We start from the raw sequence: 22,714 nt of genomic DNA, 5'->3' as shown, positions 1-22,714 counted from the left end.
TTTGTTTCGATTTATTCTAAGGGCTGAGCAGCGCCAAAGAGATAACCATCATTTTTTTTTTCAAATTACACAACAGACCAACATATTGAGATAATGTTGCTCCATGTAATTCAAGCGTCTATGCAAATTACGTTCATTATTTTTGAATCATCAAACTAGATCTGCTACGTTTTGAGTCTCAACAAAATAGATTTAAACTAAATATGAACCACTATAAAAACTGGAAGACGTGCCTCCATTTACTACCAGAATACCTCTCCTTCCTCAAAAGACCTCCAACATTTATGTGCTTCAATTTCAGAAAAATCTAGAGACAACGTCAGTCCCTCATTTTCTTTGGGTCAATTTTTGACTATTTTTTTGTAGTATATACATATACTACTGATACATTATTTATATATTTGGTTTTGTGAGGGGATGACTATTGGTTCTTCATCCCTTCTATATTTAGATTTTTTGTTCTTTTATTTATTTGGTTGTTGGAATTTGTTTCTCTTTATTTTCAACTTAGCCACAATAATAGTTACAAGAGTAGCAGGTGTGAAGTTATGGTGAGCTCTAGCAATTGAAATTAATTATATCGAGGATTAACACTTAATCTAATAGTATTAGTAGCTAATTCAGAATTAACCCAATAACCAGGAGATTTAATAACCTAGAGTTTTATCAAATGGAAATTCTTTCAACAATCATAGTAAATTAAGGAATAAATTATTTGGTAACCAACTTTAATGCATATATGGATCTTATAGTAAATTAAGGAATAAATTATTTGGTAACCAACTTTAATGCATATATGGATCTTATAGTAAATTAAGGAATAAATTATTTGGTAACCAACTTTAATGCATATATGGATCTTATTCTTTGGGCATTTTCATATGATGAAGGATTGTGTAGACGTGCTCAGAATTCTTCATATTATTTTCATGATCTGGCAACTAAATACAGATCATTTTGTTTCGCTCCACTTAATCCATGTGTTTCCGTCATATCCAAATCTTTTGGATTCATTCCATATGGTAGTTCCCATTCTAAATGGTAGAGTAACTGAGCCAGAGGAAGTTTAACATTAAATAAACCAAGTAGAATTCTTGGACAAATCCTTCTTCCAGCACCAAATGGAATAAACTCAAAACGATTTCCCATAAAATCAATTGAAGAATTCTCAAATCTCTCTGGTATAAAACTTTCAGGATCATGCCAACTTTCTGGATCTCTCGCAAGTGCCCATGCATTGACCAGTATCCTAGTTTTAAGAGGTATGGTGCATCACTCAATATCTGTTTGCTCCCTCCATTCTCTAGGTGGTAGAAGAGGAACTGGTGTATGTAACCTTAATGTCTCCTTAATCACTAAGTTTAGGTATGTCAATTTTTCTAGATTTTCTTCATCATCATAATTTTTCTTTCCCCTAAAGACTTGTCTCACTTCCTTTTGAGCCTTCGGCATAATATTTGGATTTTTCATCATTTTTGATAGTACCCAAATAGAAATTGCAGCTAAAGTTTCACTTCCAGCAACAAAAATGTCCTACATCAACATTAAGTAAATAAAATTAAATTCATACATAAGGTAAAATATAACGATGAATTTGGGAACTAAATTATTAAGGAGAAATTTTTGAAGGAGTCTCGAGCTATGAATTTCTAACTTTGATATAGTAGCAGTAAACCTTTGAGAGGCACCGAACACATATTGAACTTGTCCCGAAAAGTATATCAACTTCACAGTTAAACTAATTGAGCAACTTATTATATACCCTCTGTAATGGTACAGAAGTTCCTTCGTACTGATCAGGTTTGGAAAGCAAAGAAAAATAAAGGTTACAAAGTTTTCTAATACAGATCGTGGATGTGTTTATGGGTCGTGGATAGGCCTCGTAGATAATGTCTTGAAACCTCAGAACCCAAGACTTTCTTTTACGAGCCAACAATATAAGTCCTTGAGTGACTTTCTATGTAAACTACTTTAAGTTGAGTGACTTTCTAAATAAACTATTTTATGTCGAGTGACTTTGGGTTATAAACAAAAGTTGAGTGACTTTCTAAGTAAACTATTTAAAATTAAGTGACCATATGAGATATTAACTCCTGGTGATGCCGCTGTTAGAGTGACATTAGTTCCACAAAATAAAGGGATAACATAGATCACCCAATTAGTTTGAGTAAAATCGACTTTTTAGAACAAGTTCAAAATACATTTGACGTCTTTTCTCATTGTTTTTGGTTAATGATTATCTTTTGAATATTTATGTTCGGCTTGCAAAAATAACCCAATTAGCTTGTAAAATTCAATCTACTTCGTTATTAAATAGATATAATTTAGTAAACCAGGTTATTTTTCGTGAGCAAGAAAAAAAGAAGAAGCTAAAGCAAGAATTAAAACAAATCGGAGGGAAGGAGATTATGAGATGGTAGCAAACTTACAAGAATCATAGCTTTAATATGGTTGTTTGTGATTGGACATTCAAGTTCAGCGTCCTCCATAACCCTAAGTAAAACATCAACCAAATCTTCACCTCCGAATTCACCAATTCCCTGGTTCCTAGTTGCTTTATTTTCAAGATGCTCCTTTAAGATGTCTTCCATAATTTCATTGACTTTTTTATGGACATTCATCAATCTAGATTCAGCACCACTAAGTTTGTGAAGTAACTTCCAAGAAGGGAACAAATCAGCCACATCAAATCCTGACACTAATATGAATATATCCTTCAATAATTTTATAAACTCATCTCGATCTTTGAACATTTTCCCAAAGGCTGCGCTACAAGTGATAGAGTTGGTAAACCAAAAGATCTTTTCTATCATATTAATTGGAGAACCCCTCGTGGAACGAATTGATGAAACCAGATTTGAAATCTCATCTTTTCTAATAGCACAAAAGGACTTGACCATCTTTGCACTAAGAAGTTGTACATTACAAATTTTACGCATTTGTTTCTAGTAATTATCATGTGGACAAAATGCAATGTCTTTATTATTGTAAAATATGATGTTTGTGGACGTACATTGTGATCTATCAGAAAAAGCGAGATCGTGAGTTGTTAGAAGTTCTTTTGCAATAGTAGGTGATGATATGATCACTACAGGAATTTCCCCGAGTTGTAAGTACATAACACCTCCATACCTTTGTGCTAAATTTCTAAGAGTGCGATGCGAAAACTTGAATTTGAGACCTCATACCACCCTATTGGGGTGAACTACTCCCTACCAAGGATTTTCATACCAAAAACTTGAATTTGAGACCTCTGATTAAGAGAGGAGCGGCCTCATCCTATATCATATCCTTTTGTGGTCCAATTGTTATTTTTAATTACCCACATGTCTAATCTTATGCATTTTCTATGTGTGCAAGTGATTTCAAGGATGCATTCGTGGTTGTAAGAGCTTCCTCAAATTACGGATACTAAATTGCTTGAACACATTTGTAATGATCCTATTGGTCATTTTTAGAAATTTTCATAAAATTACCATTTTGCCTCTCCCGATATTGGGCCTGAGTTATTTTTACTTGAGTTTTGAAAGTTGGTTTCAATTTTTGAGTAAAAAGGTTGTGAATTTTGTAAGTATTGAGTTTGAAACTTGAAAGACTAAAGTTGTTAAAAATGAGTTTTTGGTGTCTTTTGGAGTTTCTTGTATCGGAATGAAATTCCGTTGATTCCATCCATTTTGGAATGTGAAAATTGGTCTATGAGAGTTGTCGGTTTCAGATTCAGAGTCTTTTTGAGGAATTAAGGTTCTAAGTTGGAATTTGTGAAGTTTTAGCCTCTGGGTTGACTTTGGTCAACCTTCGAGGTTCGGACGCTCGGATCAAAATTCCGAGAGTTTCATTGGATTTGGGGGGGGGGGGGGTGGTGGTTTTAGGCCTATATGAGGTCTTGGTTGAATTTTCAGAGGTCTCGAGCTTGATTTTGCCTTTTTAGGCGTTATGTTTGTTTCTTGTGATTATCATGAATTTCGGGTCAAGGAGATATCAGATTTGTGTTTTGATATTTTCATTGAGTCCGGAACGTAGAGCATAGTCAACTTTCTTATATGGGGTATGTAACGACCCTGAAAACGATCTAGTAAAACTAGAGCCTCACATGTGTATTTGAAGTTGGTAACTTGATTAAATTATGTAAAAGGGCTTAAGGGGTTGATTAGCTAGTTGATTTATCACCTTTATAAGCTAGCAAGACCTTAAGCTAAGTCATGAAATCAATTAGAACCTAGACCCTCAAAACAGTCCCCTAAAAAAATAGTTTTTAGTTTTAAGTTAGGAGTGAGGGTCAACTTTAAATGGTCATATCCTTTAGCTCAAAACGAATTAGGTGGACCACTACCTATCCAATTAAAGGTCTCTGAGTCCTCTTTCCAACGCCACCAAGTTTGCTCTTTTCCGATCTCGGAATATAAAGTTATGCCCAAAATAGTGAAGCACTGTCAAAAAGGACGAGCTTAGACGGGTTTAGTGAAAACTTTTAAGTTTAACTTTGTGGGTCCTTAATTCTTTTCCTAAGTTAAGTCCCTATTAATCTTTGCCTTTCCTAGCAATTATAAAACCCTTTTTGACCAAAATTCTTCCATTTAAATCACTCCAATTAGGAAGAAAAAAAGAAACCCTCTCTTTCAAAAAGGTTCTCTCTAGAACCCCCTGGAAGCTCAAGGTGAAAGATGGAGCTAGGGCGGATGGTGGCTACTGATTTCTTCTCCAATTTCGTTTGGTTCTTGAATATTAAGGTATGAGGACTCTTCATCTTTGATTCCTTCTTCAATCAAAGAGTCAATCCAAAAGATTTCAAAAGTTATTCAAAAACTCAAAATCCTAATTTCGATTCTAGCATGCGTTCTTGCATTAAATGATTTTTAATGATGATTTATGCTATTATTGATGTTTATTGATGGTTTTAAGAAATAAAATTCCATGAACCCATGTCTTTGCAAGTTTCCTAAAGTTGGCTTATGAATGGAAGTTGTCCATTTTAAGTACGAATTAGAAAACCATTTTTAATATGATTCTTGGTTCTCTTGATTATTGGGCTTTGACCCTTCTTGATACAGGGCGTCGACCCTTCTTGATACTTGCTTGTGTTTGGTGTGACGACATGATGTATATATTGGGCGAGTCTTGTTATTGAATCTCTTAGAAATTGGTGCTATGAGCATTCTTGACACTTGGATCTTTAAGTGTAGAACTTGATGCCCTTAATGTGAACTCTAGTTACTTGATAGGTTCTACACCGTGTAGGTAGTAGTATGGGATGCTATCTACACATGACACACGTAGCCTTTGAAGGTGCTAAATTGAGTTCTCTAAGTCTATATGACTAAAGTGTGAAGTCCCTTAAATGCATGAATGTGTCCTAAATGACTTTAAAGAAGAATGTTGACTTATTGTCTAAATGATTTGTTGAATGAATAGCTTATGTTAATGAAGTGAGTTACTTGGTATGTTACCTTGAATCATGATGGTTCTTGTCTATAGTAGCCTTGAGGAACACTTAGATGTGTATGAAGAGGTTGTATGGGCGGCCATTTCATGTCTCACTCAAGTGTGTCTTAGGGTAACTTTAGATAAGGTTCCTTGGATGATGAAATGAGTTACGTGGTGAAAATGTTGAGTAAGTCTATAATGTGGTTAATGTCTTATATGTTGGTTATGTTCTATAATATGTCTAATATGTCAATGCTCATGAAGTTTTACTAAAATGGCATAAGGCATGCCTTTCAACCAAATGTCCTTTTTAGCATATTTTTGCATGGTTTCCATACTTAGTACTTAATTGTGCTAACCCCTTTCTTTCCCTTTTTGGACTAAAGTGTAGGGATTATGAGATGATGACATGTCATGGCTATTTGATAGGTTTCTGAGTGTTGAAGATGAAGACTTGGTGAGTCTTCATATATTCGAGGACAATACTCAATATGTTCTTTTATGTCTTTTTAGTATTGTTTAAGTTGTGTATGGGATTAGTCCCAAATTTTGTACTCTAAAGTATTAGATGGTTTTGAGACATCATGTATAAAGTCTAGAAAGTCTTCCGCTTGCTATTTTTTTTTATGAAATGTTTTCTTGGTAAAGAAAGTTTTTAATTCCTTATGGTTTTAGTGTCTATGCGATGAATGAATCCATGAGGCTTGTATTTGACCTCTTTGAGGTCGAATACGCCGGTTACGACTACGGGGTGCTCTCGGGTCGTGACAGGGTATGTTTACTGGACTCCGAACTAATTTCGAGGATCCTTTTGATATTATGAGTGTTTGCTGGTTTTCTGATATTGGTGTGCTTTGCTTTCACGAAAGGTACCTCGTGATAGTAAGGATCACCACGAAAGCGAGATCCTGGTCGCGAAAGCGAAGGTCTCCTTTTAGGCGGGGTTCGCTTAAGCGAACTATGGGTCACGATCGTGATGGTCGCAAAAGCAAGACCCAGTCGGGGTTCTCTTTTATGACCTGTAATGGCCTAGCCCGCTAGTGATATTGTCCGCTTTGGGCCTAGGTCCGCACGACTTTAAAATGCATCACTAGTTGGTAAGGTCTGCTTACTTATATACCCAACATCTCTCCTGTGTTTTGCCGATGTGAGACTTCTAATCTTAAGCTGGGGGGTCACATACACCTCCTTTATAGACTCAGCGTCCTCGCTTAGGTTTGTCCCACCGAATGGGATTTGCCTAGACTCATCACTGAGGTTTGCCCTGCCTTATTAGAATTTTCCTAAACTCAGTTGAACTCTGACCCATATAAACAAGGCTGACACAAGAGTGACTCTGATACCATTTGTAACTATCCAGCCCGTTAGTGATATTATCCGCTTTGGGCCTAGTCCCGCATGGCTTTAAAATGTGTCATTAGTTGATAAGGCCTGCTTACTTATATACCTAACATCTCTCCTGTGTTTTGTCGATGTGGGATTTCTAGTCTTTAGCTGGGGCGTCACAGAATTGAGGGTCGCTTTTGTGACATCTGAGACCCCTTTTGCCTGCCATTTTTGGGGTTTTAGCCATTTCCCCCCATTTTAAGCTTTGTAAAATTCTTGGAGGCGATTTCGAAGAGATTTCTTGTGCTAAATCATTTGAGTAAGCTTTAGTGACCCTTAACTTCTTTTCCATTTGATTATTTATTGATTTTAAAATCAAAACCTGAGATTTTGATTGGCAAATGACAAGATTTTTCAACAACTTGAGTTCTAAACTAAAATGATGATTGTGAACTGATTGATACCAGAAGCCACTTTTAACTAACTTAAACCTTTCAAAACTTCAAAACTTCTAAAACCCACAACTTTTCAATCAAATTTCAAAACCATCTCCACAAATTGATTAGAAAAGACTCGGGGCATGAAAAGGGGTAAAACATTAATTTTATGAAATTTTCTGAAATAACCTTTCGAATCATTACAAAAACTAGATAGCTAACTATTAACTAGAATTTATTCATAAAATAAAATTTCAATTCAAAATCATAATTCTAACAACTGCCTTAAAAAAGGGAAGATGAAAGACGTCCATGAAAATTCTATTACATATATATCATTCAAGGTGTAATTATTTAGGAAATTTTAAACCATAAAACATCATGAACGTCCTTTTAAGTTAATTCTTAATAGGAATTCTTTACACCTTCCTGAGAAAATCAAAAGCGTGTAAGTTGTAACATACAACCATTTTAATTGTTTTGAAATGGGTTCCACATTTATTTAAGTATATTTCTTATTTTAAACAATTCTTTTATATTTATTATAATTCTCGAATTTTTATATTTCTATACAAAAAAATCCTATTGCAATAGTGTTCGAGTGATAGTTGTATATGTCATAATATCTTAGCTTTTCTTGAAAAAATGGATTAGGATTCCATAAAAGAAATTTTCATAAAATCAAGGTGCTAACCCCTCTTTAATAGATTTGATTAGTAATAAGTTGAAAAAACATGTCATAATTAGCTATTCTTATCTAATTACTCGTATGGTTGTAGGAACATCATATTGAGATAAATTCTTTAACTCTTGAGATAGATTAAGTGATACTTTAGGCATTGAGTGCATATTTAGAAACCAAATTATTTATAATTGCATTAAAACCAGAGAAAGGTGCATTTTATTATAGAGACATAATCTTGCTTTAATCATGTATTTTACATCTCAAAGTTATTACCGCAATCTTTAGTCTTTACACTATGTTATAGGAACTTTGTTGAAATACGTGGTAATTGATGGATTGAATCCACAAGTGCTATAGTGTACTATTGTATATAAAATTGGAGTTTATGCTTTCCTAAGATATCTATGTTGGAATGTATGCGTCCACTTAAGTCGATGGGACCAGGTCCTCAACATAGTTACAATATTTGACAGTAGAGAACAAATGCTGAAAGTAAAGATTAACAAGAGAGTTTATGTGGAAACTTTGTCACGACCCGAGCCTACACCCTGGACGTGGCCGGCACTCGAAGACCATTGCTGGTCCACAAGCGAACCCTCATCCTGGCTGACTACAAGCGGAAAACTGATTCAAGCATACAAAGCTTAAAAACTGAAATAGAAGTTCATAAAACTTAAATACAAACTTTAATTCCAAAGAAAACTCTGTATAATAAAATATATACAACTCGCCATAAAATGACAACTTTAGTCTTTAAAACATTTAGTAAAATAAATGATATAGACTTCTCAACTATACTGACTATCTATGAAGCCTCTAACTGATAAAGATGGAAGTCGGGATAAGACCCACGACATCCTAACAACTGATATAACTGAAAGGTAAATGAAATCCTCCGAAAGCAAGGAGGCTCACCATAGCTAACTCGAACTCTCGGATGTATCAACGAATCTCCTGTTGATGATCCTGAATACCTGTGTCTGCATCATGAGAAGATGCAGGCCAAATGGCTCAGTACGTGGAATGTACGAGCATGTAAGAGGAATTCTAAAACATAAACATAAGCTTGAAACTCGATACAAATGAAACATACTTACCTCTTCTCAAACTTACCCAACTCAAGGAATACTCAAGGGTACTCAAAACTACTCAAACTTACTCAACTCAGAAGTACTCAAGGATAAGATACTCAACTCCGAGATTAGATACTCAACTCAAGGATATGATATTCGACTCTAGATACTCAACTTTGAATACTCAACTAAATATGACTGAACTTATTTCAATATAAAGCAATTTAAAGCAAGTGCAATATAAAGAAACAAACTGTTTAAAAACATGTTGTCAAATCTGTGTGTATGCAAGGATACAACATAACTTTGAAATCTATATAAAAATACAATAAACTGATGTATATAAAAATACAATAACTTCTGTGGGAGTTTCTCTAACCGACAACCATCACATAAGAGCTATAGTGATGATACAGCGATCTACCTCACGCTGCCAGCGCATCCTATACCCGGCCAAAGGTATAGGACCTGAACTACTAATGGATCCACTACTCTATGTGAAAAGGGTTCATCTAAAAAGTATGACCCTTTTCTACCCATGATGGCTACATGGTTTATGGGGGCTGTGAGTTGTCTGAACTCTCCCCCATATCGGTGCTCAATACTACTCCCAAAATATACTAGCTCTTATGTTTTAAAAAACATACTTTTTTCTGCTGATTTGAGATAATTGCTCAAAAACTTAGCTCAAAGGCTATCTTGGAAATCTCAGTTTCCCTACTTGCTTCATTTAGAAAGTTATTACTCTTTTCTGAAAACTAGCCCGAAGGCCCTTTGGAAATCTCAATTTCCGTTCTTATTTAAATGTGAAAACATTTATAAACTCTTTGGGAATACTTAGTCCCCATATACTTTTGAAGAAAAGGACTTCAAACTTTACTCTTCACTCTTTACTGAACTCAAAACTTAAGTCTTAAAACAAAGTTAAAACGTTTGTAAAAGACTTCTTAAATTATGGTTCATACTGAATTATGGACATGAACTACTCAATGCAAGGTTTTCAATAACCATAGATAAAACTCAAATACTTGGAACTCAAGAACTTCAATGATACTACTAATTTCAAGAATGCTCAACTCAGAGGGTTCGTGCGGAATTATAAGCATGAACGACTCAACTCAAGGGCTCAAAGATACTTCTTTTCTCAAGACTGCTCGACTTATAGGATTCATGCGGAATTATGGGCATGAACAATTCAACTCAAAGACTTTATGGGTAACATGTAATAGTCCCATGCTTAGAAATATAATCTCAAAGGGGATTAGGAACTCAATACTCAAGACTTAGAACTTGAAGATACTACTCCTCTCAAAGATACTCAACTTCTGGAGTTCATGCAGAATTTATGGGCATAAACGACTTGACTCGTAGGTCTACATAACATTATGAAACTCATGTATGTGACTCTTCTCATTCTCTGACTTACTTCCTCAAAACTTAGTTCAAATCGATAGTTGATCTCAAAGGATTCACAATTGAACTCAAAGGCTTCCTTGAACTCTACTCTTAACTCTCTCTTGAATTTGAATTATGAATTCAAGAGTTATGATTCATGATATGAAGGATCTCAATAACAATATAGCTATTCGATAATTAGGAATATAACTTTTAAAAGAAACGTGAATTCAAGAACTCAAAATCAACTTATCTCAAGAATACTCAAATCTAGGGAAAGGTTCCTAGATTACTCTTTTACTGATCTGAAAGTAGATGTAGGGTGTGAGGACGAACCAGTCCAACACTATGATAGCCTTACATACCTAGAAGAACAATATTCTTGAAGAATCTTGAAGAATCTTTAAGAATCTTAAAGAGTCTTGAAAAAGAACTTGATTAGAAGCCTTGAAACCCTAGCTTGAAGGTAAACAATCAAGAAGACCTTTCTTGAGATTCTCGAGTTAGTTTGTTAAAATCTCTATAGCCAAAAATTATGATTTTCATGAGTGAAGATGAAAATCTGATTGTTTTGAGCTTTTTATTAGTCAAGAAATTCGTTGATGGTTTTCTTGGAGGTAAAAAGACAAAAACCGATTATTTTCAATATTTTCCCGTCGGCTAATTCGTAACAGCACTGTATAGGTTACTAAAATAGTCATAACTTTTTACTCAGATATTGGATTGACGTGAAATTGGTGGGGTTGGAAAGTAGATTCAACTACCTTTAATTGGATAGGTTATGGCACACGTAACTATTAATATTCTAAGAGATATGGTCGTTTAAAGTTGACCTAAGCAGAATCTTACTTCAAAACTTAATAAACTTCAAGAACACTTATCAAGAACTTAAATCCATAAATTTCAAGAACGAAATTACGCTGAATAAATCATGATTGGCGTGTGGGTGAAAGAACCCAACACTATGGAAGATTACATACCTCTTAGGGATTAAACCCATGGCGAAAATCCGCAACAAGATGCAAGAATCTCGACGAACGCTTTCATCCTTTCTCTTTTCTCTTCTTTTCTCTTCTTCTTTTCTCTTCTTGAATTCTCAACTAAAACCCTAGGCGTATTTTAGGATTATAAAACTGAACCTAATAGGATTAGACCCTTAAAATATTACTAAAAACGAATTAAATCCGATTGGGTAAGGAAAAGACCAAAATACCCCTCTCTATTTTCGGCTAACCTTCCTTAACTGGTCAGCCTATCTTCAAAAGGCCATATCTCACTCATCCGACCTCGAAACTTAGCAAACTCAGCGGCGTTGGAAAGATAATTTAAATATCTTCGCTACGGTATCTAGTAGCACACCTAATTCATCCTGAGCTAGGAATTATGGTTGTTTGAAGTCGACCCAAAACTCATACTTAAGCATAACTTGCAAAATTTCAGATTTTGCTATTTCCAATTTAATTCTTTTTAAAACTCAAGGTGCTACATCTAGTGACCTTAACACTTAAGAAATTTTAAATTCCTTGGTAAAATCTCACTCACTACGAAGAACGGTTCGAGTCTTAGTTCGAAAATTTTCTGGGGTGTTAGAAACCTCCTTGCTCAAAGGAGTAAAACCACGACTTGGCCTGCCATGACTTTTAGAACTGCTTTTCACTAATCTTCTCCAAGAAAAAGTAAAAGCCAATTACAAATTGAGATTAGCCTGCTAATCCCAACTCTAAGTAACACCTCCTATTACTTAGACGAGCTATAGTTTAGATTAATATAGACTTTTAGAGTAAGAACCTAAGTTACCCTTAACCTAGTTCTTACAATGATTCAAATAGGTTGAAACGTTTCTTATCACAATGAGACAAATCCTACAATGTAAGCACTATTACAAGCAAAAAAAATACAGCTGGTACAAAAAGTAAATCGCAGCACTTCTATCAAGTCCCTTGCGGTTTTTAAGCTTGAAAGTATCTCTCTTTGAATGAATAAGTAATATTGTTGTTTGTTGTTGAATATATTAGACAAGAAGAATTATTGTCCAATGAATAAGCAACCTCGTCGCTTCTGATTGGTGGAGTACTCTGCAGCTTCATCAACTTTCTGACGCAGTCAACTTTCCAGTTGTACAACACTTTGACCACTGGACGAGTATTCATACTCTGCAGAGGACCAGGTCCTGCACTTGTGAGAGATCATCAAAACATCTAGGAACATAAGCACTTATCAATTTCCCCCCTTTTGATGATGACAAACAACCTGCATAACTCCTCACGTGAGTGAACAAACATTCATTCAATAAAACTGGTATTCCCCCTTAATCAGTTCCCCTTAACTCCACAACCAACCTTTACAACAAAACTTCCGCCTTTTGACATCATTGAAAAGGTGAAGTAGTAAACATATTCAAGTTAAATGCAACGCAAAAAAAAAATTCAGGGCCTTGGGCCACACAGAACATGTGTATGTAAGCATAAAGAGAATATTAAACCACACATGAACAGGGCACAAAACAAAAGAGAGCTTCATATCATATATACTGACCACTGTAGTTTGTCAAACCAACAAAAAGCCACAAGAGTATGTGATGACAAGGCGGAACTACAAAAGAAAAGATAGACAACAAGAGAAACAAGACACATTTAGGATGGAGGAGGGGAGGGAGTAAAAGTACGCATCAACAATATCATGCGCTCATTTGCACTCTCATGGGCCTGTATCAGTTGCTTGTTTAGGGACTTAATTTCCTCGTTGAGAGAGGCATTTGTTTTCAGCAGCATTGTGTTTTCATCCCTTAACTCTTTGAGCGTCAGCTCGTGACCCTCACTGGTACCAGGTCCCCTGGAAGCAGTCTTCTGCAATTCAGACTTGAGCCAAGTGATTTCAAAATCCTTATCACTCAGAATCTTGGTGAGATCAGTCACCTCCTTCCTAAGAGTAGCCTGCTGCTCCAGAACATCCGCCACTTGAGATCTTTCCTTAGCATGTCCCTCAGTGCACTCACATTCTAGTAGAGTAGACATAATGAACATCTGCTTGGTGGTACCAGGTACCCCTTTTCCCACTGGAACTTCAAAATGATTAAAGACAAAGTTTAGTAAATATACATAGGGAATGCCGTGCTTTGCATTCTTCCATGTCATTACTCTATGCATATGTTCCAGCATGATGGCAGGGAGGTTGATTTCCTCAAGCTTTTCCATGAGGAAAAGATCGGCAGCAGAGGCCATTGTTCTCTTCTCAGTCCTGGACTGATACTCCCCCTTAAGAAACTTCTTAGGCAGCCCTGCACGCTTGACATCTCCTCGTTTTGTAGCAAGCTTTGAGAAATAACCAGTAGGTTTACTGCCCTCAATAGTTCAAACTCCCGCCACAAGCACTCCCAGAATGATTCCCAAAGTTTCTTCATCAAGGTGAATCTGCACATTCTTGACAATAGTTGTGATTCCACCACCTTCCAGTAGTTCCATTTTGTAGAAGAATTCACGCACTTCAGGTTCGTGCAAGTATGGAACTGGTGGTTCAAACAGATGATTCCAGCCTTGAATGACAACATCAACCAGATTGGCCATACCAAATGTTGTTAAAATGTCAGGGTCAAAGAATCTACCATTTAAAACTCTTTATTACTCCATTTTCTCTACCCGCTCTTCTCTAGTCAATTCCTTTTCTTCGATTTGATTTTTAACCCTAGGACCAGGTCCTTTTACAGGTTGTTCCTCTGACTGTTTTCTTCCCTTTTCTCCTTTTGCAAGAGGTTTTTGTTTTTTAAGCTTCACACTCATTGTAGGAGATTTCACACCTTTTACAGGAGATTTCTTCGTCCCCTTTTGACTTCCCTGTGATTTAACCCTTTTTTCTTTAGCTTCTCTCCTCCTTTTTGCCACATACTTGGCAGCATCCTTAGATTTAGTCTTACTGTTCTCAATAATCAGAGGAGTAGAGGCAGGTTGGTCAGGTTCAAGCCCTTCTCTTCTCCTCTTCCTAGTTCTTTCAGTATGAGCTTTGCTTGCCGCAATAGCACTCCCCATAAACTTTCGTGTTTCGCTCCTTGTAACATACTTACTTTTGTCTCCCATAGAGTGAGACAGAGCCATCTTTCCCTTCCCTTTTCTCTGTCGCTCTTTTTCTTGTTCACTAGATTTACCAACACTGTCAATCTCAGACGTACCTTTGACTGTTTCCAACTCAGGAACATTTACTTGAGATTGGTTTCCTCCTCACATTGCCCTTGAGCGCCATCTTAGTGGAACATCTTCTTCTTCTTCCTTCTCGCTCACAACATCAGAGGATTTTTGTGTTTGGTTGAAGATAGGCTCACTTCTGCGAGGGACCTGATCCGGTGACTCCAATTCATGCTCCAAAAAAGTAGGTTGAACATCACCTCTTAATGATGCTAAGCTTTGAACGGCCACCAGTTCAACACCACCGGTTAGAATACAAGATTCAGGACCTTTTCCTTTAGGTAAGTCCCCTTCAAACAATCTCTCAGATATGGTTGACGACACTGCCATCGAACCAATGCCAATTTCTTTCGTAGGAAGACCCTCATTAGGTTTTGACACAGAATGTGCCTCTGAATTTGGGGATTTGTCACTAGATAGAACCAGAGTAGGAGAGCAAACCAACATATTCCCGAAGTGAAGAACAGGGCAGACCAAGATGTCGGCCGCCGGGGAGATGGATTCATCCATTTCTCCAACACCACAGATTGGGGTAGACGGAGACTCTTCAGGAGGGGGAACATAGAAGTTGAATGAACTAGGGTTTTTAACTTCTTGGGAGTTGGATGTTTTTGAAGAAGACTCAGTAATAGACATATTTGAAGAGAGGAGGAAAACAGAACTTGGAGAGAAATTTAGAGATTTTTGGAAGAAGTTTTATGATTTTTAATTTTAAAAAGGAGAGGGAAGCTAAATAGTAACCCTCCAAGAGAGATTTAAATTTAAAGGGTATCGGGTCCCAAAATAGGCAACCCTTGGTATTAAAAGCGACAAGACATTTTGAAACTGACATGATGAATGCGAGAGTGACACGTGGCAGTGATGTTGACATTTAGACAGCGTAGTATAATTGATACTCACCTTATGAGGACCAGGTCCTCCTTTCAGTCTGTAACTCTGCCTATTTGATTGAACCTTCCTTTCAGCTAAACACACCATGAGTGTATACCTGCATTAAGGTACCAGAAGTGAATTATTTTATGACAAGCATTAAAACAAGTATAAATACTTGCCCTCCTTAACATAATCAATAAGAAGGATTTTTTTTTGTGCAAATATATCGAGGGGTTAGGTAATTTTGTGCATCCCTAGCCTCATCCTGGTTTTGATGAAGAATTCTTTACTTAATGGTTTTGTAAAGATGTCAGCCAACTGGTCTTCAGTTTTACAGAACCTCATCACTACATTTTTCTTTTCAACATTGTCTCTTAGGAAGTGATGCCTTACATCTATGTGTTTTGTCCTCTTGTGCTGGACCGGATTTTTGGCCATGTTCATGGCACTAGTAGTATCACAAATAAGAGGAATAGTGTCTGTAAGTACACCAAAATCTTCCAGCTGCTGCTTGATCCATAGCAGTTGTGCACAACATGATGCAGCAACCACATACTCTGCCTCTGCCGTAGACAATGCCACAAAATTTTGCTTCTTTGTTTCCGATGAAATCAAAGCTGATCCAAGGAAGTGTGCCATGCCTGATGTGCTTTTTCGATCCACCAAAAAGCGTGCATAATCAACATCAGCATAACCTTTAAGATTAAAAGAGTCACCAGTAGGGTAGAAGAGGAACAAGTCCTGAGTTCCCTTCAAGTATCTCAGGATGCGTTTGGCTGCCTTCAGGTGAGACTCATTTGGTGCTGCTTGAAACCTTGCACACATCTCTACGCTGAACATTATGTCTGGCCTGCTTGCAGTTAGGTATAAGAGTGATCTTATGATTCCCATGTACATAGTTTGATTTACCTCCACACCATCTTCATCTATATCTAGTTTCACACTTGTGCTCATTGGAGTATCCAACACCTTTGCTTCGAGTAGATTGAATTTCTTGAGCAACTCTTTGATGTGCTTTTCTAGGCATAGTGAAGTGCCTTGAGAGGACTATTTGATCCGTAAGCCTAGAAAGAAGGTTAGTTCCCCCATCATGCTCATTTTGAACTCACTACTCATCAAATCAGCAAACTCTTTGCAGAGTGAGTCTGAAGTTGCTCCAAATATGATATCATCCATATATACCTGTACAATTAACAATTCCTTACCTCTGGATTTTAAGAACAATGTATTATCAATTTTACCTCTCTTGAACCCATTGGTCAGAAGAAACTTTGACAGGCGTTCATACCAAGCTCTGGGAGCTTGTTTTAACCCATACTAACCCTTGTCCAATTTCAGCACATGATTGGGCATGTTTGCATCTTCAAAAGCTGGAGGCTGCTTGACATATGCTTCTTCCTTCAGATTCTCATTCAAAAAAGCACTCTTGACATCCATTTGAAATAATTTGAATTCCATGTGAGCAGCAAAAGCTATTAAGATTCTGATGGCTTCCATTCTGGCTACAGGAGCAAAGGTCTCATCATAATTAATTGCCTCTTCTTCGTTGTAACCCTGTACCACCAGTCTTGACTTATTTCTAGTAATGATACCATGCTCATCAAGTTTGTTTCTGAAGACCCATCTGGTCCCAATAATGGTTCTGTCGAGTGGTTTGGGGACCAGGTGCCACACCTTGCTTCTCTCAAATTAATGAAGCTTCTCCTGCATTGAAGTTACCAAGTCTATATCCTTCAAATCTTCCTTGATGTTCTTGGGTTAAGTGGATGATATGAATGCTGAATATGCAACTAGATTTCTTGATTTAGACCTAGTTTGAATTCCTGAGTCAAGTGGAGAGATGAGATTGTCTAGTGGATGTGACGATTGATGTTTCCATCCGGACTTTCTGGTAATCTCTTCTTCTCTGTCAGCATCAGAATCACCTTCATCTTCTTCAAGATTTTGAGACATTGTTTCCTGTGATGAACCGGAGGGACCAGGTCCTCCTGAGTGTTCTGCATCATTCCTTTTTGTACCTTGATCATTCTGCTGCTTGTTCATCAGTTCCTCAAACTCACATTCCTCATTGTTCTCATTTATTGTACCCAATTCATCAAACTTGACGTGCATGTATTCTTTAACACAAAGAGTTCTTTTGTTGAACACCCTGTACGCTTTGCTTATGGAAGAGTACCCAACAAATACACTTTCATCACTCCTGGTATCAAACTTGCCTAAATCATTCTTTCCATTATTCAAGACAAAACATTTGCACCCAAATGGTTTAAGATGCGCAATTGAAGGTTTTTTGTCATTTAACAGCTCATAGGGGTTTTCTTGACGATCGATCTGATAAGGCATCTGTTTGTCACATAGCACACTGTATTAACTGCTTCAGCCCAGAAATTTATTGTAAGTCTTGAGTCAATCAACATAGTTATAACAATCTCCACTAGAGTTCTGTTCTTTCTTTCAACAACTCCATTTTGCTGAGGAGTTCTTGGTGCTGAGAAATTGTGATTGATTTCATTTTCTGCAATAAAACCCTTCAAGTTGAGAGTTCTCAAACTCTGTACCATGATCAAATCTGATACTGGCTATCCTACAATTTATCTTCATTTGAATGGCTTTGGCAAATGTGATCAGTTGTCCAGTTGTCTCATCTTTCGTCCGTAGAAACGTGTTCCAAGTGAACCTGGAAAAATCATCAACAATGACAAGAATATATCTCTTACCTCCTCTGCTTTGGATTCTAATAGGTCCACATAGGTCCATGTGGAGCAGATCTAGAGGTCTCATTGTACTGACTCCCTTCTTGGATTTGAAAGATGACGTAGTTTGTTTCCCTTTAGCACAGGCATCACAAATTTTATCGTTTGAAAACTTCAGTTTTGGTAACCCGCGGACCAGGTCCCCTGCAACAAGTTTGTTTAGTAAAGAGGAACTTACATGACCTAATTGTCGATGCCAAGGATTTGCATCGTTAGCTTGAGCACTCAGGCATGGAAGATTGTCCCCTTCAATAGAATCAAGATCAACAATGTACATATTTTTTAACTCTTTCTGCAGACATCACAATTTTCTCGGTTGCACAGTTTGTAACCAGACATTTATCAGCCATGAACTTGACTTCATTTCCTTTATCACAAATTTGTGAAATGCTCAAAAGATTGTATTTTAAACCCTCCACATAGTGAACATTATTTATCGAATTATCAGCCGATCTCCCTATTATGCCAATACCAAGGATAGAGCCCTTCTTTCCACCACCAAATGACACACCACCACCTTGGTGTGCTTTCAAAGAGAGGAAGTTTGAAGTGTCTCCAGTCATGTGCCTTGAGCATCCACTGTCCATATACCAACACTGACTCATTCCTATCTTCTGCATAAAAATCATTTGTTAGGTTTAGGAACCCACTTCAAACGGAGTTCCCAGTAACTATCAAGAGGCTTGATAAGAAACCTTCCTATCTAGGGAGGTAGAATGTTTTTACTGAAATGATAAAGGGGACCAGGTCCCTTGTGTCCCTTTTTAACCTCATTTTTAGATCTAACAAATTTCACATGCCTTTCTTTAGCTTTTCTCAGACTCTTACACTTTTCTTTCAAATGACCATTTCGACCACAGTGAGTGCACAAAAGGTTGTCAGATACAGATACATATTTGCTATGGGGATTTTAGGGGGGTTCTATTAGTCTGCGTCCCAACCCTTTCTTTTCATTGAAACTTTGATTGGACAAATTAGAGAGTATCTTAGAGGAGTCAGTCCATTTTAGGGAGTGACTTAACTCCTCCTTGACCATACTCAGATCCTTTCTCAGTTGAGAATTTGTTTCAAGAGAAGCAACTAGCTTAGACTCAAATTTTTTTAGCTTTTCTTCCTGTTCTTCCTCAAGAATGCTAAGCTTTCTCTTTCCTCCTACTGAGGTGCCAGGGTCCTTCTTAGGTGTTATGTTACTAGTCTCTAGAGTACCAATCCTTTAACTTATTTCAGCAACTTGAGACATAAGAGCAGAGTTCTTATCTTCACATAAACTTAATTTTTTATTCAACATTAAGTTTTCAGTGGTTCGTTCATCAACACAGTCAATAAGCAGGGCAGCAAGTTTCCTTAGGTTTTCAATAGGCAGATTATCTAGATCATCATTAAGATCAAAAAGAGTTACCTCGTCTGAATCCTCTTCATCATCATAATTTGCCATCAAGGAGAAAATAGAGTTGAAAATGCTTTCATCATCTTCAATGACCATCATTGAAACATCCTCATGACATTCTACATCTTTTTCTGATTCACTTGAGTCATTTCCCCACACAGCAAAGGCTTTCCTCACCAGCTGATCAACACATGCCTTTCTTCGAGCATGGTCTGGGACCATGTCCCTCTCGTGAGGTCCAGTGTCATGAGTTTCCTCCTTTTGACTAGGGCAGTTCCTCATGAAGTGACCAGGCTTGCCACAGTTATGGCAAAGATCATTTGCAGTAGCAGTTCTGCTGGCAAGGGTTTTCTTTTGGAAGCCTCCATGCTTCTTTAAGATCTTCTGAAATCTTCTAGTGACATATGCCATCTCATCCTCCTCTTCAGTCACCTCACTTTGAGATGTTTTCAATGCAATAGACTTCTCCTTATTTCCTTCCTTCATAGTCGTCCCCTGTTTCTTGTTCATTTGGTAGGTCTGAAGATTCCCAATCAGTTCATCCATGGGAAGCGTCATTAGATCTTTGGCTTCTGTTATGGCATCCACCTTTCTTTCCCAAGATTTTGGAAGCACCTTGAGGATCTTGCGAATTTGCTTATGGACAGGAATAGGTTCACCCAAACCTCTCAACTCGTTGGTGATAGAGGTGAATCTTGAGTTCATCTCAAAGATGGTTTCCCCTTCCTTCATAATGAAATTTTCATACTGAGTGGTAAGCATATCAACCTTAGACTCTTTTACTCACTGAGTTCCTTCGTGGGCTGTTTGAAGATAGTCCCATATCTCATTGGCAGTCTCACAAGCAGAAATCTTGTTGTACTCATCTTCTCCAATTCCACACACCAGAATCTTCTTTGCTTTGTAGTTCTTTTCTATCTTCTTCATATCTGCTTCATTATACTCTTTTCTGGTTTTGACAACAGTAGTGGTGAGCTCTCCATCCTTCACCTCCTTTGTAGGAATATATAGTCCATCAAGGATAATGTCCCACAACTCAGTATCCTCAACGTTGATGTAGTCGTGCATTCAATTTTTCCACCATCCATACTAATGACCATTAAAACGAGGTGGCCTGGTAGAAGACTAACCTTCCTCCATATTGGGTGGGGCAGTCATTCTTTCTAGATCTTTTCTTTTCTAGGTATTAACCAAAATGAAAAGTCAAGCTCTGATATCACTTGTTGGAATGTATGTGTCCACTTAAGTCGATGGGACCAGGTCCTCAACACAGTTACAATATTTGACAGTAGAGAAAAAATGCTGAAACTAAAGATTGACAAGAGAATTTACGTGGAAACCTCCTTGCTCAAGGGAGTAAAACCACAACCTGGCCTGCCAGGACTTTTAGAACTGCTTTTCACTAATCTTCTCCAAGCAAAAGTAAAAGCCAGTTACAAATCGAGATTAGCCTGCTAATCCCAACTCTAAGTAACACCTCCTATTACTTAGACGAGCTAGACTAGATACCACACTACCCACTATACTAATCCTATTCATATTAATATAGACTTTTAGATTAAGAACCTAAGTTACCCTTAACCTAGTTCTTACAATGATTCAAACAGATTGAAACGTTTCTTATCACAACGAAACGAATCCTACAATGTAAGCACTATTACAAGCAAACAAAATACAACTGGTACAGAAAGTAAATCACATCACTTCTATCAAGTCCCTTGCTATTTTTAGGTTTGAAAATATCTCTCTTTGAATGAATAAGTAATATTGTTGTTTGTTGTTGAATATATTAGACAAGAAGAATTATTGTCCAATGAACAAGCAACCTCGTCGCTTCTGATTGGTGGAGTACTCTGCAGCTTCACCAATTTTCTGACATAGACAGCCTTCCAGTTGTACAACACTTTGACCACTGGACGAGTATTCATACTCTGCAGAGGACTAGGTCCCTGCACTTGTGAGGAGATCATCAAAACATCTAGGAACATAATCACTTATCAATCTAATATAATGCAAAATATTCTTAATGAATCATATGGTTATAAGTTATAACCAAAGTGATTTGGTTGGATTCGCTCCTTTATTTTTGGTTGTATTTTAATATTTTGATAATCATGTGGTGTCAAACTTTTGTATTTACTTTCTGTTACAGTTAGGTGCTCTTTAGGGTATTTATATTGTATTATTTCTGCACTTGTGTTACTTAAAGGCAAGTTTTAGGACTTATCATTGTTTGTGTTCACATTATGCATGTCAATAATGAAAATAAATTAAAATAGAGATGGTGTACGTCTATCAGATTGGATGAGGTTCTCAAAGACGAAATCATATAAACGAAGATAATTAAATTTTAATTTAGAAGAATCAAAATTAAGAAGCAAAAATGATTCTTTGCCAACATGAATTAAATAAACTTGTCACTTACAAGAAGAATTAAATTTATGTAATTAAAAAGAATTTCTAGAATACATACCATAAATAATGAAAGTAAAATTTAGAGAATATATTCATAAAATTCCTTTAAAAAATAATATATTTTCTAAATGTCACTCCCGGAGCCTACACCCTGGACGTAACTGGCACTCGAGAACCATTGCTGGTCCCAAGCGAACCCTTGGCCTGACTCAACTCTTAGGGGAAGACTTACTCAATATTAGATGAACTCAAAAGTAAAACTTTAACTTAGATGTCTCAAATACTTAAATCATAATATTTAGAAATAAACATTCAATTGGCCAAAAGAGGCAACTCAAGTCTTAAACATTTAACAATGGAAATGAAAAGACTCCTCAAAACACTATTATCTATCTACGAAGCATCTAAATGACAGAGATGGAAGTCGGGACAAGACCCACAACATCCTAACAAAACTGAAAAGTAAATGAAATCCTCCGGAAGCAAGGAGGCTCACCAAAGCTAACTCGAACTGCAAGTGGTATCAACGAAGCGCCTGTTGATGACCCTGGTTACCTGTATCTGTATCATGAAAGATGCAGGACAATTGATGCCAGTAAATGGAATGTACGAGTATGTAAGGGGAACACTGAACATAACCTGCAAGCTTCAACTGATAAAAGGAAACCATACTCACCTCAACTCAACTTGACTCAAGGATACTCAAGAGACTCAAAGATACTTAAGAAATCAGAAGTACTCCACTCAGTTCAATATAAAAGCAACAATAAGATG

The 22,714-nt window shown here is 36.9% G+C and overlaps 1 pseudogene; it reads right to left on the bottom strand.

The window, feature by feature from the left end:
• Positions 1-927: 927 nt before the first annotated feature.
• Positions 928-13,900, bottom strand: LOC125834379 (cytochrome P450 71D7-like; annotated as a pseudogene).
• Between the last annotated feature and the right edge of the window lie 8,814 nt (positions 13,901-22,714).

The sequence above is a fragment of the Solanum verrucosum genome, unplaced genomic scaffold (genome assembly GCF_900185275.1).
Source record: "Solanum verrucosum unplaced genomic scaffold, falcon-dt-bn FXZP01000279.1, whole genome shotgun sequence".
In the NCBI taxonomy this organism is placed as follows: Eukaryota; Viridiplantae; Streptophyta; class Magnoliopsida; order Solanales; family Solanaceae; genus Solanum; species Solanum verrucosum.
The sequence above is the reverse complement of the archived record's forward strand: the minus strand, read 5'-3'. Positions and strand labels throughout refer to the sequence as shown.